The 15112-nt window shown below is 36.5% G+C and overlaps 1 pseudogene; it reads left to right on the forward strand.

The window, feature by feature from the left end:
* Window positions 1-15112, forward strand: part of LOC140859328 (L10-interacting MYB domain-containing protein-like) — a 45439-nt pseudogene that overhangs the window by 5764 nt on the left and 24563 nt on the right.

Raw genomic sequence — 15112 nt, forward strand, 5'->3', positions numbered from 1 at the left:
TGTTACAAGTGAATTGTGAGATCTTAATAGGATTATTTTGGATCAATGATCCTTATCGAGTTAGAGTGAAATTATTCTGACCCATTGAAAGAGGATTTCAGTGATACCAATGATATAGATCATGGTATGTCTTACTACCAGATAGAATTGAACCTATAGGATCACACATAAAGGAAAAAGATCTGGATTAGTTATAATTAGGCTTATGAAGCATCGATTAATATGAATTTAGAAAAATTCTATTAGATTCATGTTAACCTTGCTAGGACTTGGGTGAACCCAATTCCTCTTATAGTTGGTTTGCTTATATGATAAGAATTAATCAATTTCTACACTTGATTTGAATCTAATTAAATTTAATTCAATGGCTTCCAATGGTTGGATACTTAATTTATGACTTGGATTAAATCAAGAATAAGTTTTTTGATTTTATTCATCTTGATTTGATCAAAAATTCTTGAAGTGAATTGTGAAATCATGTGGACTGATTTGAGAACCTTTAATTGGATCTCATATGGTGGGATGCTTAGCACTGGGTGTGGGTAAATTATGGATGGTGCCCCATTTACTTGGTCCAAGTATATTATGGCTAGGATTTCTAATATGATTAGGAGGAGGGATTCTAATTTGATTAGGACACCCTTATGATGTCTATTTAAAGGACCCTAGCCTTATCTCTCTCATAATCTCATGATCTTTCATCCTTGCCGCCACCTATTACTATGCCCATGCCTCCTCTCCTCTCTCTCTTCAGCCCATGCTCCCTCTCTCCCTAGGCATCCCTCTTGGAGCTAGAAGAGAGGTGGGCGGCATCCTTCTTTGGTGTCAAAAGGTTGGCGCCAAGTTGTTGCTGATTTCATCCTCTTCCTCTCAAATTGTTGGGAGTTAGTTATAACCACTTCTTGTTTATTGTTCTTCTTGATTAGTTGAGGGATTAAGAAAGGTTCTTGACTTCTTCAAGAATCAAGAAAAAAAGATCAAAAGGATTCAAGAGTTGATTCCTATCCAGGCTTGGTTCAAGCCTATTCAGGACTTCAATTCAAACAAGCAGAAGTCAAGAGGATCTATTCAAGGTCGGCCCTATGGATATTCGTAGAGGCAAAATGCTTGTGCTGTTGATTCAGAGCCTGCTCAACTTCAGATTCTGGGATTGAATTGGATTCAATCTCAGTTACAGGTTTGAGACACAAAAAAAGTGATTCAAGTATGTGAATTGATTACAGACTTTTTTTTATTCATATTAAAATTAGTTTATATTAATTTTAGTATATGAACTAGATCTATAGGTACTTTCATATGATGAATGCATGCTTAGATTAAAAATATTTTAATCTGATTTTTTTACTACATTTTGAATTTAGAAAATTTTCGAACTCACATGCATTAGCACCTGTAGAAACTCCAACATGGTATCAGAGCCACATATTCATATGTATAAAAGTAATATAAAAATTTTAAAAATTATTTTCAAAATTTTAATTTTAGTTCATATATGTGATGTATGTATTTATGTTTAGATCTGAAAAGTATTTTAGTTCTGATTTTTATTCATATATACGATATATGAAAGCAAGAGTAAGTTAGAAATTAAATTTCTGCGATCAAAATTTTTCGTGTATGTGATATATGATGGTATATTTAGATCTGAAATTAATTTTTAAAAAATTTAAATTTTTTTATATATATGATATATGATTTCATGCATATTCTGAAAGTATTTTAAGAATCAAAAACTTACTTTTTATGCAATAAATTTAAATCTAAAAATTATTTTTATGATCTAAAATTAGTGTGTGCATAAATCATTAGGCATGGATAGTTTTGCATGAGATCATGAAATTGAATTGCATCTTAGATTATAATTAAATCATATTGAGTTAAAATCAGTATAGCTAATGATTAAACCAAATCAAGTATTGATTTAGATTAGATCAATTGAGCTAATGATTCTATAAGTATTATAGATTGAGTCGATTGAACCCCATATATAGAATTGAATCAACCTAAAGATCTAATTTGACTTTATGGCTCGAACTTGATTCACCTAATCCGACTAATTGAAATTAGTAAATGTTGCTCCTAGATTGATTTTGATGATTACAAAGCAGATTGAAGGGATACAAACAATTGAAAAAGTCCTTATGCTCTTCAAGGGCAAAATCGTAATTTTGCTAAAATCCTGATTTGATAGTACCATTTGGTAGAATAAATGATTTGAAATCTATTGGTGAAAATTTCATTGTGTTTGGACTTATATTTTTGAAGTTATGAAGGTTTGAAGTGCATGAGTCGACTCATGAGTCAACTCATGGCACTATGAGCTGAATGGCACGCAAAAAATTCCCATGGCACACTGGATTTTTGGCTTGGCACGACCTGTGAGTCGACTCATGAGTCGACCCACAAGGCATGAGTCGACCTCTGCTGATTTGAGCCGAAAAATCCAGAAATCAGATCTTCTGGTCTGTTGCAACAGAAGTCGACTCATGAGTCGACTCCTGAAGCATGAGTCGACTCATGAGTCGACCCCTGCGACGGGAAATGTCAGCAACGGCTATTTTTTTGCCCGTTTTAATTGCCATTTATGCTTCCTAAAAATCCTCTAACGGCTCTTTATCTGCCTAAATTGTTTTCTCTTGCTTCTAATGCTACAAAATGCTTTAAATGATGAAAGAAATTGCAGATTAAATAGCGGATCAAACGTGAAATCAAATGTAAAAAGAGAAAAAGAAGAAAAAGAGAAGAACAGAAGAGAGGATCCGAAATTTGCAAGAAAAAGCCTGAGATCAACGAAATATCCATAGAGAAAAAGAGAGAGGATCCACAATATACCAGAGAGATTGTGAAAGAGAAAAGGAAGATCTTTCAAGGAGAGAATTCTTCACGCCTATCGTTTCAACCTTGATCTAGAGATCGTTCAAAGCTTTCAAGAGATCTTCAATCAACAATCAACCTCTTCTCAAGCGTTCAACCGTTCATTCATCTTGAGAAAATCTGAAAAAGGGGTTCTTCATTTGAGTAAAGCTTTTATTGTTATATTTGCTCATTTAAGGAGCTGTTTTTGTATTCATCTGTGCTCTAAATATTCTTACTCTTTGTGAGTTTTTGCTCTTGTTTTTGGAGGATTTCCAAAACAAGGAAAGGTTGATCCGAACCTGAAATCGGAGTGTTTTGGGTTTGCTTGTACCCGGAAAACAAGTGTTCTAGCTTGGGATAGCTAGGGTCGGAGTTTTCGACGTCTTGTATTCTAGCTTGGGATAGCTAGTGTCGGAGTTTCCGACGTTTTGTATTCGGGTTGAATACAAAGGATAGTGGATTAAAATTCTCAAGTGGGATCTTGGGGAGTGGATGTAGGTGCACGGTTAGCACCGAACCACTATAAATCCTTGTGTTTGTGGTGTGCTTTATTGCTTTATCTTATTTCTTTATTATATCCTTGCAATACTGCTTTAGTTAACTAATATTGATTTAAAGCCATTGTTTTGTTCTTCATAAGTTATCTGTTGGGCTTAAAATTTTTAGAAACCCAATTCACCCCCCCTCTTGGGTTGCATAGCTGGGCAACAAGTGGTATCAGAGCCAGTGCTCTAGCCCTTCTTTGATCTAACAATCAAAGAGCCAAAGATCTATGGCAACCCATGTTGGAACTTCTCTAGCTGAGGGGCAATCAACAAACCGACCTCCACTTTTCAATGGGTCTAATTACACCTATTGGAAAGCTCGGATGAAGATTTTCATACAAGCACTCGACTATGATATGTGGAGTATCATAGTGAATGGTCCTCACACACCCACCAAGATTATAGATGGTGAGGAGTCAACCAAACCCGAGAAAGAATGGGATGAGGTTGACAAGAAATTGGCACAATTAAATGCCAAAGCTATGAATGTTCTTTATTGTGCACTAGATGCTAGTGAATTTAATCGCATTTCTACTTGTGCATCTGCTAAAGAAATATGGAATAGGTTAGAAGTCACCCATGAAGGAACAAATCAAGTAAAAGAGTCTAAAATAAACATGCTTGTACATAAATATGAATTGTTCAAAATAGAGCATGATGAGTCCATAACTGCTATGTTTACTCGTTTTACTGATATAATCAATGGTTTAAAGAGTCTTGGCAAATCTTATACTAACAGTGAACTTGTAAGGAAGATTCTCAGGTCACTGCCAAGAACTTGGGAAGCCAAGGTGACTGCCATCCAAGAAGCAAAGGACTTGAACACTCTACCTCTAGAAGAGCTTCTTGGATCCTTGATGACTCATGAACTTAGCATGATGCAACATCAAGAGGATGAAATCAAAAAGAAAAGAACCATTGCCCTCAAATCCACAACTTCACCTGATTATGAAACAGATGACTCTGAAGATGAAGATCAGGATGAGGAGATGGCTCTCATCACCCGAAAATTCAAGAAGTTTCTAAGAAAAAGGAAACAGGGGATGAGAAAGAAATTTACAAAAGGGGATCAAAGCATAGAAAAGGAGAAAGATCAAACCCCTATATGCTACGAGTGCAAGAAGCCAGGACATTTCAGATCCGAATGTCCTCAATTGAAGAAAGGTCCAAAGAAATTCAAAAAGAAGGTAATGATGGCGACCTGGAGTGCGAGTGATGACTCAAGCTCCGACGAGGAAACCTCAACCGAACAAGCCAATCTGTGCTTGATGGCACATGAAAATGAGGTAACTTCTGAATCCACTAGTGAATTTACTTTTGAAGAATTGCATGAAGCTTTCTATGATTCAATTGATGAATTAAAGAAACTAGGGAAGAAAAACAAAGAGCTGAAATTGAAAAATCAGTCCTTAGTGAAACAAGCTGAAATTCTTTCAATTGAAAAATTCACATTGATTCAAGAAAATCAAAACTTTAAGGATGAAATTAACAGGCTGAAATCTATAGTAGATAAGTTCACCTTAAGTTCAAACAAGCTAAATATGATCCTTGATAATCAGAAAGCTATATATGATAAGGCTGGACTTGGTTATAAACCCCTGAAGAAACAAAAATTTTTGAAGGATATTTATGCAAATTATTCAAGCAAAAAGCCTACAAATATTATTTGTTTTAAATGTGGAAGAATAGGACATAAATCATACACATGTCTTATTAACAAATATGCAAACACAAAGAAAATATGGGTTCCAAAAGAAACCATTCTGACTAACCTGAAAGGACCCAAGAAAGCTTGGGTACCTAAGACAGAAACTTGATCTGTGCTTGCAGGTGTGTCTAGCATCCCAAGAAGGAAACAGAAAATGGTATCTTGACAGCGGATGCTCGAGACACATGACTGGTGATGAATCACAATTCATCACGCTTGATGCTAAGGATGGAGGGATGGTCACCTTTGGAGATAATGGCAAAGGAAAGATCATCGGGATAGGTAACATTGGTATCACTCCCTCCAAATACATTGAGAATGTTTTACTTGTTAAAGGTTTAAAGCATAACTTACTTAGCATTAGTCAATTCTGTGATAAAGGGTATAAAGTAAGTTTTGAATCATCTGTATGCATTGTGACGAGTCCTATTAACGATGGCATTAAATTTATAGGACATAGGCATGGCAATGTTTATATGGTAGACTTGAATGATTTAACTAAATTAGACATGCAATGCCTAGTTTCCTTAAATGCTAAAATAAATGAGACTAGTTGGCTGTGGCATCGTAGACTTGCACATATTAGCATGCATTCTCTTTCAAAATTAATCAAAAAGGATTTAGTTCTCGGTTTGCCAAAATTAAATTTTGAAAAGGATAGAATTTGTGATGCATGCCAATTAGGTAAACAAACTAGAATATCATTTAAATCCAAAAACACTATTTCAACTTCTAGACCTTTAGAGCTCTTACATATGGATTTATTTGGACCAACTAAAACCACTAGTCTAGGAGGAAAACGATATGGATTTGTAATAATTGATGATTACTCTCGTTTTACTTGGGTTTTCTTTTTAGCTCACAAAAATGAAACTTTTCAAATTTTCACGAAATTTCATCAAAAAGTCACTAATGAAAAAGGGTTTTCAATTCAAAATATTAGAAGTGATCATGGAACAGAATTTGAAAATCATGACTTTGAAAATTTTTGTGATGAAAATGGAATTGGCCACAACTTCTCTGCTCCTAGGACACCCCAACAAAATGGGGTAGTTGAAAGAAAAAATAGAACCTTAGAAGAAATGGCCCGTACCATGCTCTGTGAAAGCAACCTTCCAAAATATTTTTGGGCGGAAGCTATTAACACAGCATGTTACATTTTAAATCGTGCTTTAATAAGACAATTTTTAAAGAAAACCCCCTATGAACTTTGGAAAGGAAGAAAACCAAATATTGCCTATTTTCATGTTTTTGGTTGTCGATGTTTTGTATTAAATAATGGCAAAGAAAAACTTGGTAAATTTGATGCAAAATCAGATGAAGCAATCCTTCTAGGTTACTCCTCCACTAGTAAAGCATTTAGAGTGTTCAACAAAAGAACCTTAGTAGTTAAGGAGTCCATACATGTTGTCTTTGATGAATCTAACGATCTTCCTTCAAGGAAGAATAAGGGTGTTGATGATGCAGATCCACTAATAGAAGGTATGAAGGAGATCACTCTAAAAGATTCAGCAACTCCAGAAGACAAGGATCAAGAAGATGAACAAAATGAGAAAGGTGAAGAAATTCAAGAACAACCTCAAGGTACAAATGACTTACCCAAGGAATGGAGGTATGTTCACAACCACCCTAAGGAATTAATTATCGGTGATCCTATGCATGGGGTAAAAACACGTTCTTCACTTAGAGATGTACTTAATCATTGTGCTTTTGTATCTCAACTTGAACCTAAAACTTTTGAAGAAGCTGAAAATGATCATAACTGGATTAATGCTATGCAAGAAGAACTCAGTCAATTTGAAAGAAATAATGTTTGGACCTTAGTGAAAAGACCTAAAGATTATTCAATAATTGGCACAAAATGGGTCTTTAGAAATAAATTAGATGAGCATGGAAATGTAATTAGAAATAAAGCAAGACTGGTTGCTAAGGGATATAATCAAGAAGAAAGAATTGATTTTGATGAAACCTTTGCACCTGTTGCTAGATTAGAAGCCATTAGACTTCTACTTGCTTATGCTTGCTTTATGAAATTCAAACTATTTCAAATGGATGTTAAAAGTGCATTTTTAAATGGATATATTTCTGAAGAAGTATATGTAGAACAACCCCCTGGATTTGAAAATCATGCTTTTCCCAATCATGTCTTTAGATTAAATAAAGCTTTATATGGTCTAAAACAAGCACCTAGAGCATGGTATGAAAGGCTAAGCAAATTTCTACTAAATAATGATTTCTCAAGAGGCAATGTGGATACAACTCTATTTATTAAAAGAAACCAAAATGATATGCTAATTATACAAATTTATGTTGATGACATAATTTTTGGGTCTACTAATGAATCCCTTTGTCAAGACTTTGCTAAGCTTATGCAGGGAGAGTTCGAGATGAGCATGATGGGAGAACTCACCTTCTTCCTCGGACTCCAAATCAAACAATCAAAAGAGGGAATCTCCATCACCCAAAGCAAGTACACCAAGGAACTACTCAAAAGATTTGGAATGGAGAACTGCAAACCAATTGGCACACCAATGAGTCCCTCATGTAAGCTTGACAAGGATGATGAAGGTAAAAGCGTAGACTTAAAATACTATAGAGGTATGATTGGCTCATTATTATATTTAACTGCAAGTAGGCCTGATATCATGTTTAGTGTTTGCTTATGTGCAAGATATCAATCTAATCCTAAGGAATCTCATTTGAATGCTGTTAAAAGAATCCTTAGATACTTAAATGGTACACAAACTATAGGGTTATGGTACTCTAAGGACTCACAAATTAATTTGTTAGGATATTCTGATGCTGATTTTGCTGGATGTAAATTAGATAGAAAAAGCACAAGTGGAACTTGCCAATTTCTTGGAGTTAACCTAATCTCATGGTTGAGCAAGAAACAAAATTCGGTGGCACTGTCTACGGCTGAGGCCGAATACATTGCAGCCGGAAGTTGTTGTGCTCAAATCTTGTGGATTAAGCAACAACTCGAAGATTTTGGAATCAAACTTAATGAAACACCAATAAAATGTGATAATACAAGTACTATAAATCTATCTAAAAATCCAATACAACACTCAAGATCTAAACATATTGAAATAAGACATCATTTTATAAGAGAACATGTTCAAAACAAAAATATAATTCTTGAATATGTTTGCACTAAAAATCAATTAGCTGATATCTTTACAAAGGCCCTTAGTGAGGAAAGATTCTGTGAAATTAGGAGAAATCTAGGAATTCTAGATCCATTTATCTGAAATTTCTCAATTTCCAAAGAATAGATGTCAAAAACTCTAAGAGCTCAATTTTCAACATCTATCCTGGTTCCAAAAGCTCAGTTTTATCACTCTAAAAACTTATCATTGAGCAAAATTCTTTCTCCCAAAATTTTGAATTTTTCTGGAATTTATTTGTATTTTTCCTGATTTTCTGAACTTCATGAGTCGACCCCCATGAGTCGACTCAATGGCAAACTTGTTAATCCCACCAACTTCCATCGGGTTCATTGTTTTTAAAACGGGAAACCTTGTTTATGAGACGACTCATCTTCTCGTCGTCTTCCTTCCGAAAGCCGTCCTCTCCAAACTTCTGTTTTGCTCCAAATCCAAGGATTAATTTCGAGGCAATTCTCCCTCCTCCTCTCCACCAAAAATCGTCTCCTTGAAAAGGATTTTTCTGTGCTTTCTCGCAGTGATAGGCGCGGGTGGAACGTGCCCTAGAACTTCACCGTTCATTCAAAATCCACTTCTTTTCTCCACCAAAATTCTTCTTTACTCTTTTGTGATCCCTCCTCCACTGAATTCAAGTCTTCTTGTCTGCTACCTTATTAGATATGGCTCCAAAGATGAAACTTCCCCAAAGAAGGAAATCAATCCGAGAGCCTGAGGAAATTGTCCGAAAGAAAAGGCATGCTCAGTCTTCCACTGTTCCCAATCCAGTTTTAGTACCTGCTCAAGGTCCCTCTCAACCCTCCATAAGCCCCAGTGTAAATCTTCTTTCTGATAGAAAAGTAGAAACCGGAAAAAATATAGATTTTCGGTTCTTTGAGAAAGAAGGCTTTACTTTTGCTACCAAGATCAAAAATCAAGGATGGGAACTTTATTGCTCTCTTAAGGAAGTCACCTATGTTGATCTAGTCAGAGAGTTCTATCAGAACCTAAATTATGGAAACGGATCTGTGACTTCAACTGTAAAGGGGATTGACATCTGTTTGGATTCTAGGATATTGGGAGAGATACTTCAGTTGCCTAGTGAAGGATACTCATATATGAAACTCCCAATTAAAGAAGAAGGGATCAGAATTATCTTAGGAGAAGATTTTTCAGGAAGTTTAAACAAATTGGAAGCAAAGCTACTGTCCATTGAGATGAGGGTCCTGCATCAGATTGTGACAAAACTATTCTTTCCTAGGAGTGGTAGACATGACTTACTATCTGGCAGAGATGTATGTGTCATGTTTCATATCATCACTCAGACCCCCTTAAACCTCCCTACACTTATGATAGAGGCCATGAGAGAAACTTTGAACAGATCCAAGGCACACTTGCCTTATGGTATGGCCCTTACTAGAGTTTTTAGGAGGTTTGGAGTTAGCTGTGAAGGGGAGACACCTACCAAGCTCTCACATGTGGACACTTTCAACCAACACAGCCTACACCGAATGGGAATTACAAAGACTGTTGGTGGTTGGATCAAGGGCTCTGAAGAGAGAGCTGAGGAAAGAGCTGAAGACAGAACTGAAGGCAGAGTAGAAGAAGAAGGTCCATCTTCTCCTGTACATGATTTTAGGGCAGCTTCACCAGATACCCAGTTCATTCATGATACTGAGGCTGGCCCTTCTGCGTTTACTAGGATGCCCACACCAGTGTATCAGCCAGAGAGCAGAGCACCTCATTCAGAGTTCAGACTGGCTGACGATCAGATCGAGCATATATCTCAGCGTGTGGCTTCTTTGTTGTCTAGCCAGTGGAGTAGTACTTCTTTTGCACCTGGAGCTACTTCTTCTGATCAGACCATTACTCCCCACATCTCCACTATATTTCAAATGATTTCAGATCAGTCCGTCAGGATACAACAGCTTGAGGATACAGTCTGGAGACTTACTGGCAGAGTTCTTGACTTGCAGGGGCAAGTCCTTGCATTGGCCCATCCCCAGCCACAGGAGTCTACCATTGAGGTCACAGACCTCACTGCAGAGGCTGGCAGGCTCAGAGGAGCACTAGAAGGAGGATATGAGCTACTGAGGAAAGAGATCAGAGGATCGAGTGAGCATGCTACCACCCAGTTCACTGCTCTACTTCAATCTGTTTCCAGAGCACTGAACGTACTTGATTCTATCAGACTCATGATATCAGCCCTAGTATCTCAGCATTCTCAGCCACCTAGTTCATCTCGTTCTCCTGCTCGTGCCATCACCTCCACTCGTGGCAGAGGCAGACGGGGTAGAGGACGCACTTCTGATCCATCATCTCCTCACCCTATATCTGATGACTCTGATCATTGACTTATCTAGATCTTAGGAGTTAGTATCTTGTTCTAGGATCTATACCTTGGGGCCATGTATTGACATTTAGCTGGTTGAATTTTATGAAACAATTATGATATTAATGGAATCATCTTTTACCTATATTTCTACCTCTTTGTAATGATTATATTTTGGTTATATTTCAATCTTCGATACATCTGTTGAAATATTATCTTCTCCTTATTGTTGTTTGCTATTGATAATTGCTATATTAAGGGGGAGCAAACATCTGTGAAAAACTCTAAAGAGGAAGAAATTAAAGAATATTTTCAGAAAAGGAAAAGAAAGAGTTAACTATGTTTGATGATGTCAAAAAGGGGGAGAAATTAAAATTAAACAAAAATTGAAATTAGACAAAAAGCAAAACCCTAAATTATGAGAAAAAGGGGGAGAAATTAAATTAAAACAAATATTGAAGAAATTAAACAAATATTGGAGAATTTAGACAAAAACAAGGATTGAAAGATTAAACAAAACTTTGAGAAATTTTGGTATCGAAATTTGGTATCAGACAGAGAAATTTGGTATCAGACAGAACTTTAATCCATCAAAAGCAAAATCATGAGTACAATGCAAATAAGTATTTTTTATATATGCTCTGATATTCAAACTTGCTTTTGAAATGTTACTCACCTTGAGACATCAATAAGAAATTTGTTTTACTCTGATACATCCTACAATTTCTTTCAACTTGATCTGATACATGATAACATTTGATCCGATACAGTGTGAAGGTTTCTCTAAAATATTATAACATTTGCTCTGATACTGTATGAAATTTTCTCTGATACATTAAAAATTTTCTTGCTCTGATACATTATAAAATCTTTTCTGATATCATTGTAAAAATTATTTTTGCTCTGATACATAGAAAAAGTTATTTATCTTCTCTTGCTCTGAAATATCTTGAACTCAAAATGATCTAATACCCTTTTCAAATCTTTAAGAAAATGGACAAACTATTTTTGCATTTATATTACATGCCAAAAGAATCATACTCTTTTCAAGCATATACACCCATAATGGATTCTTTTGAAATTAATGCATTAACATAAATATTTTTGTTCATATGTTTTGTCATCATCAAAAAGGGGGAGATTGTTACTCCTAGATTGATTTTGATGATTACAAAGCAGATTGAAGGGATACAAACAATTGAAAAAGTCCTTATGCTCTTCAAGGGAAAAATCGTAATTTTGCTAAAATCCTGATTTGATAGTACCATTTGGTAGAACAAATGATTTGAAATCTATTGGTGAAAATTTCATTGTGTTTGGACTTATATTTTTGAAGTTATGAAGGTTTGAAGTGCATGAGTCGACTCATGAGTCAACTCATGGCACTATGAGCTGAATGGCACGCAAAAAATTCCCATGGCACACTGGATTTTTGGCTTGGCACGACCTGTGAGTCGACTCATGAGTCGACCCACAAGGCATGAGTCGACTCATGAGTCGACCTCTGCTGATTTGAGCCGAAAAATCCAGAAATCAGATCTTCTGGTCTGTTGCAACAGAAGTCGACTCATGAGTCGACTCCTGAAGCATGAGTCGACTCATGAGTCGACCCCTGCGACGGGAAATGTCAGCAACGGCTATTTTTTTGCCCGTTTTAATTGCCATTTATGCTTCCTAAAAATCCTCTAACGGCTCTTTATCTGCCTAAATTGTTTTCTCTTGCTTCTAATGCTACAAAATGCTTTAAATGATGAAAGAAATTGCAGATTAAATAGCGGATCAAACGTGAAATCAAATGTAAAAAGAGAAAAAGAAGAAAAAGAGAAGAACAGAAGAGAGGATCCGAAATTTGCAAGAAAAAGCCTGAGATCAACGAAATATCCATAGAGAAAAAGAGAGAGGATCCACAATATACCAGAGAGATTGTGAAAGAGAAAAGGAAGATCTTTCAAGGAGAGAATTCTTCACGCCTATCGTTTCAACCTTGATCTAGAGATCGTTCAAAGCTTTCAAGAGATCTTCAATCAACAATCAACCTCTTCTCAAGCGTTCAACCGTTCATTCATCTTGAGAAAATCTGAAAAAGGGGTTCTTCATTTGAGTAAAGCTTTTATTGTTATATTTGCTCATTTAAGGAGCTGTTTTTGTATTCATCTGTGCTCTAAATATTCTTACTCTTTGTGAGTTTTTGCTCTTGTTTTTGGAGGATTTTCAAAACAAGGAAAGGTTGATCCGAACCTGAAATCGGAGTGTTTTGGGTTTGCTTGTACCCGGGAAACAAGTGTTCTAGCTTGGGATAGCTAGGGTCGGAGTTTCCGACGTCTTGTATTCTAGCTTGGGATAGCTAGTGTCGGAGTTTCCGACGTTTTGTATTCGGGTTGAATACAAAGGATAGTGGATTAAAATTCCCAAGTGGGATCTTGGGGAGTGGATGTAGGTGCAAGGTTAGCACCGAACCACTATAAATCTTTGTGTTTGTGGTGTGCTTTATCGCTTTATCTTATTTCTTTATTATATCCTTGCAATACTGCTTTAGTTAACTAATATTGATTTAAAGCCATTGTTTTGTTCTTCATAAGTTATCTGTTGGGCTTAAAATTTTTAGAAACCCAATTCACCCCCCCTCTTGGGTTGCATAGCTGGGCAACAGTAAATCATTTGGTATCTAGGGCAAATTTCGATCGATGATTTTTTAATTGGGAGGCTACTAACCTAGATAATTTTGCTTATGACGAGTTAATGGCATACCCTCCTGCCAATCTCACTTGTCTAGCCAATTGAATGATTGGGTTCATTAATTGCTATGGTATTTTAGTTTAGCCTATACCAGTTATATCGATCATGTGATGACTGATTAGATGAGATATGACCTAAACTTTTCTATTCAATATTAAGCTTTATGATCTTCCACTATTGTAGAAGTACAGACATGGTACTGGTGTTGACTATTCTCGACTGATTATAGTGGTTCAGTTGCATCAAAAGTATGCAACCACTCTACTAGCAAAGAGTTGCTTCAAGGTGAAGATGGGGGTGGACCCAATATGTGTTATTTGAGGGACTCAATGATGGCTTCAGATCTGCTTGTGAACAGTGGGTCAGGCTTAACTAAGGAGTGGGACAATATGTATTATCTGAGCTTATATTACTTAGAGATCAAATCACTGCAATATGCTTAAAGAAGCATCTGGATAAAGAGTTGCCTATGCATCGATGTGTGTCATCAATAACTGTTAGGTGAGGTACATAGTATCGGTGGGACCGCAACACCCACTAGAAATCTTGCATTGATCACATCAGATTTTTGCTTTCTATTCGGAGAGTGTTGGAATTTGAAAAAACAGTGAGAATCTATTTGCATCTAAAAGTTTCTAGAGCCAATATAATTTTAAGTATAAATATCTAACTAGAATTTCTTCTCTCATAGATAAATAATGTCGGCTCCTAACCCTCTAGCCCACATCCTTGAAATCAATTATCTGATTGGTACAAATTTTAAGGTCTGGCTCATAAATCTTAAGATAGTCCTTACATCCAAGAAAATTAGGTATGTACTCGATCAGGATACCTCAGCTTTACCATCTCATCCTACGATAGAGCAAAGAGCTGCTTTGAATAAGTGGATGGTTGATAACCTTAGGATGAAGTACTATACGCTGGCTTCTATGTCAAACAAGTTTCAAAGCCAGCATGAGCACATACCTACTACCCGTGCCATGATTATTCATCTGCAAGAGTTGTATGATAAGCAGAGTCAGATCGCACGCTTCGAATTATCCAAACGATTGTTCAATATGAAGATGCGCGATGGACAGTCAGTCCACGATTATTGTATGACAATGATCAAAGATCTTGAGGAGCTTGAAAAGCTCGGACTTACTATGTAGAGGGAGTTAAAGGTGGATTTGATCCTCCAATCTTTGACTAGTTCATTTAGGTAGTTTATCATAAATTGCTATATAAACAAATTGGACTGCAACTTATCCGAGTTGGTCAATATGCTGGTCATTACTGAGGATACCTTGAAAAGTTCAAAGGGCTCTGTTCTTACTATTGAGTGGGCACTGTTGGAGCACGATCCCGGCTCCTCCCACAGATCTTGGGTGCAGCGGAACCAGCAACGAACAAATCTGGAGACTTCTGGACTCGATTGAAGGCCCTTGACAAAATCAGCCTGGTTGCTGTCTTCTTCGTCAGCCTTTCGTTCCAGATGAAGAATGCCTCTAAGATCACCTCTAAAAAATCCAAGATCTGGTACCCAACCAGATCAAGCCTGGATCGAGGTCTTTCAATTCATAGATCTCAAATTGGAATATTCTAGATAGGGAAGAAGATAGATAGAACCAGACCTTACAGATCTATCCTGCTATAGCCTTTCCTGTAGATCTGTTGATGGAGATCTCACCCGCACCTCAAACGACCTCAGATCAACTCCAGATCTGAGAGAAACTTGTACCAATCTCGTAGCAAGAGATTTCAAATCCTGGACCTGATGTTTGGGTGGCTGCAAGAGAGGGAGAGGCAA

This window comes from Elaeis guineensis, chromosome 7 (assembly GCF_000442705.2).
Source record: "Elaeis guineensis isolate ETL-2024a chromosome 7, EG11, whole genome shotgun sequence".
Taxonomy (NCBI): domain Eukaryota; kingdom Viridiplantae; phylum Streptophyta; class Magnoliopsida; order Arecales; family Arecaceae; genus Elaeis; species Elaeis guineensis.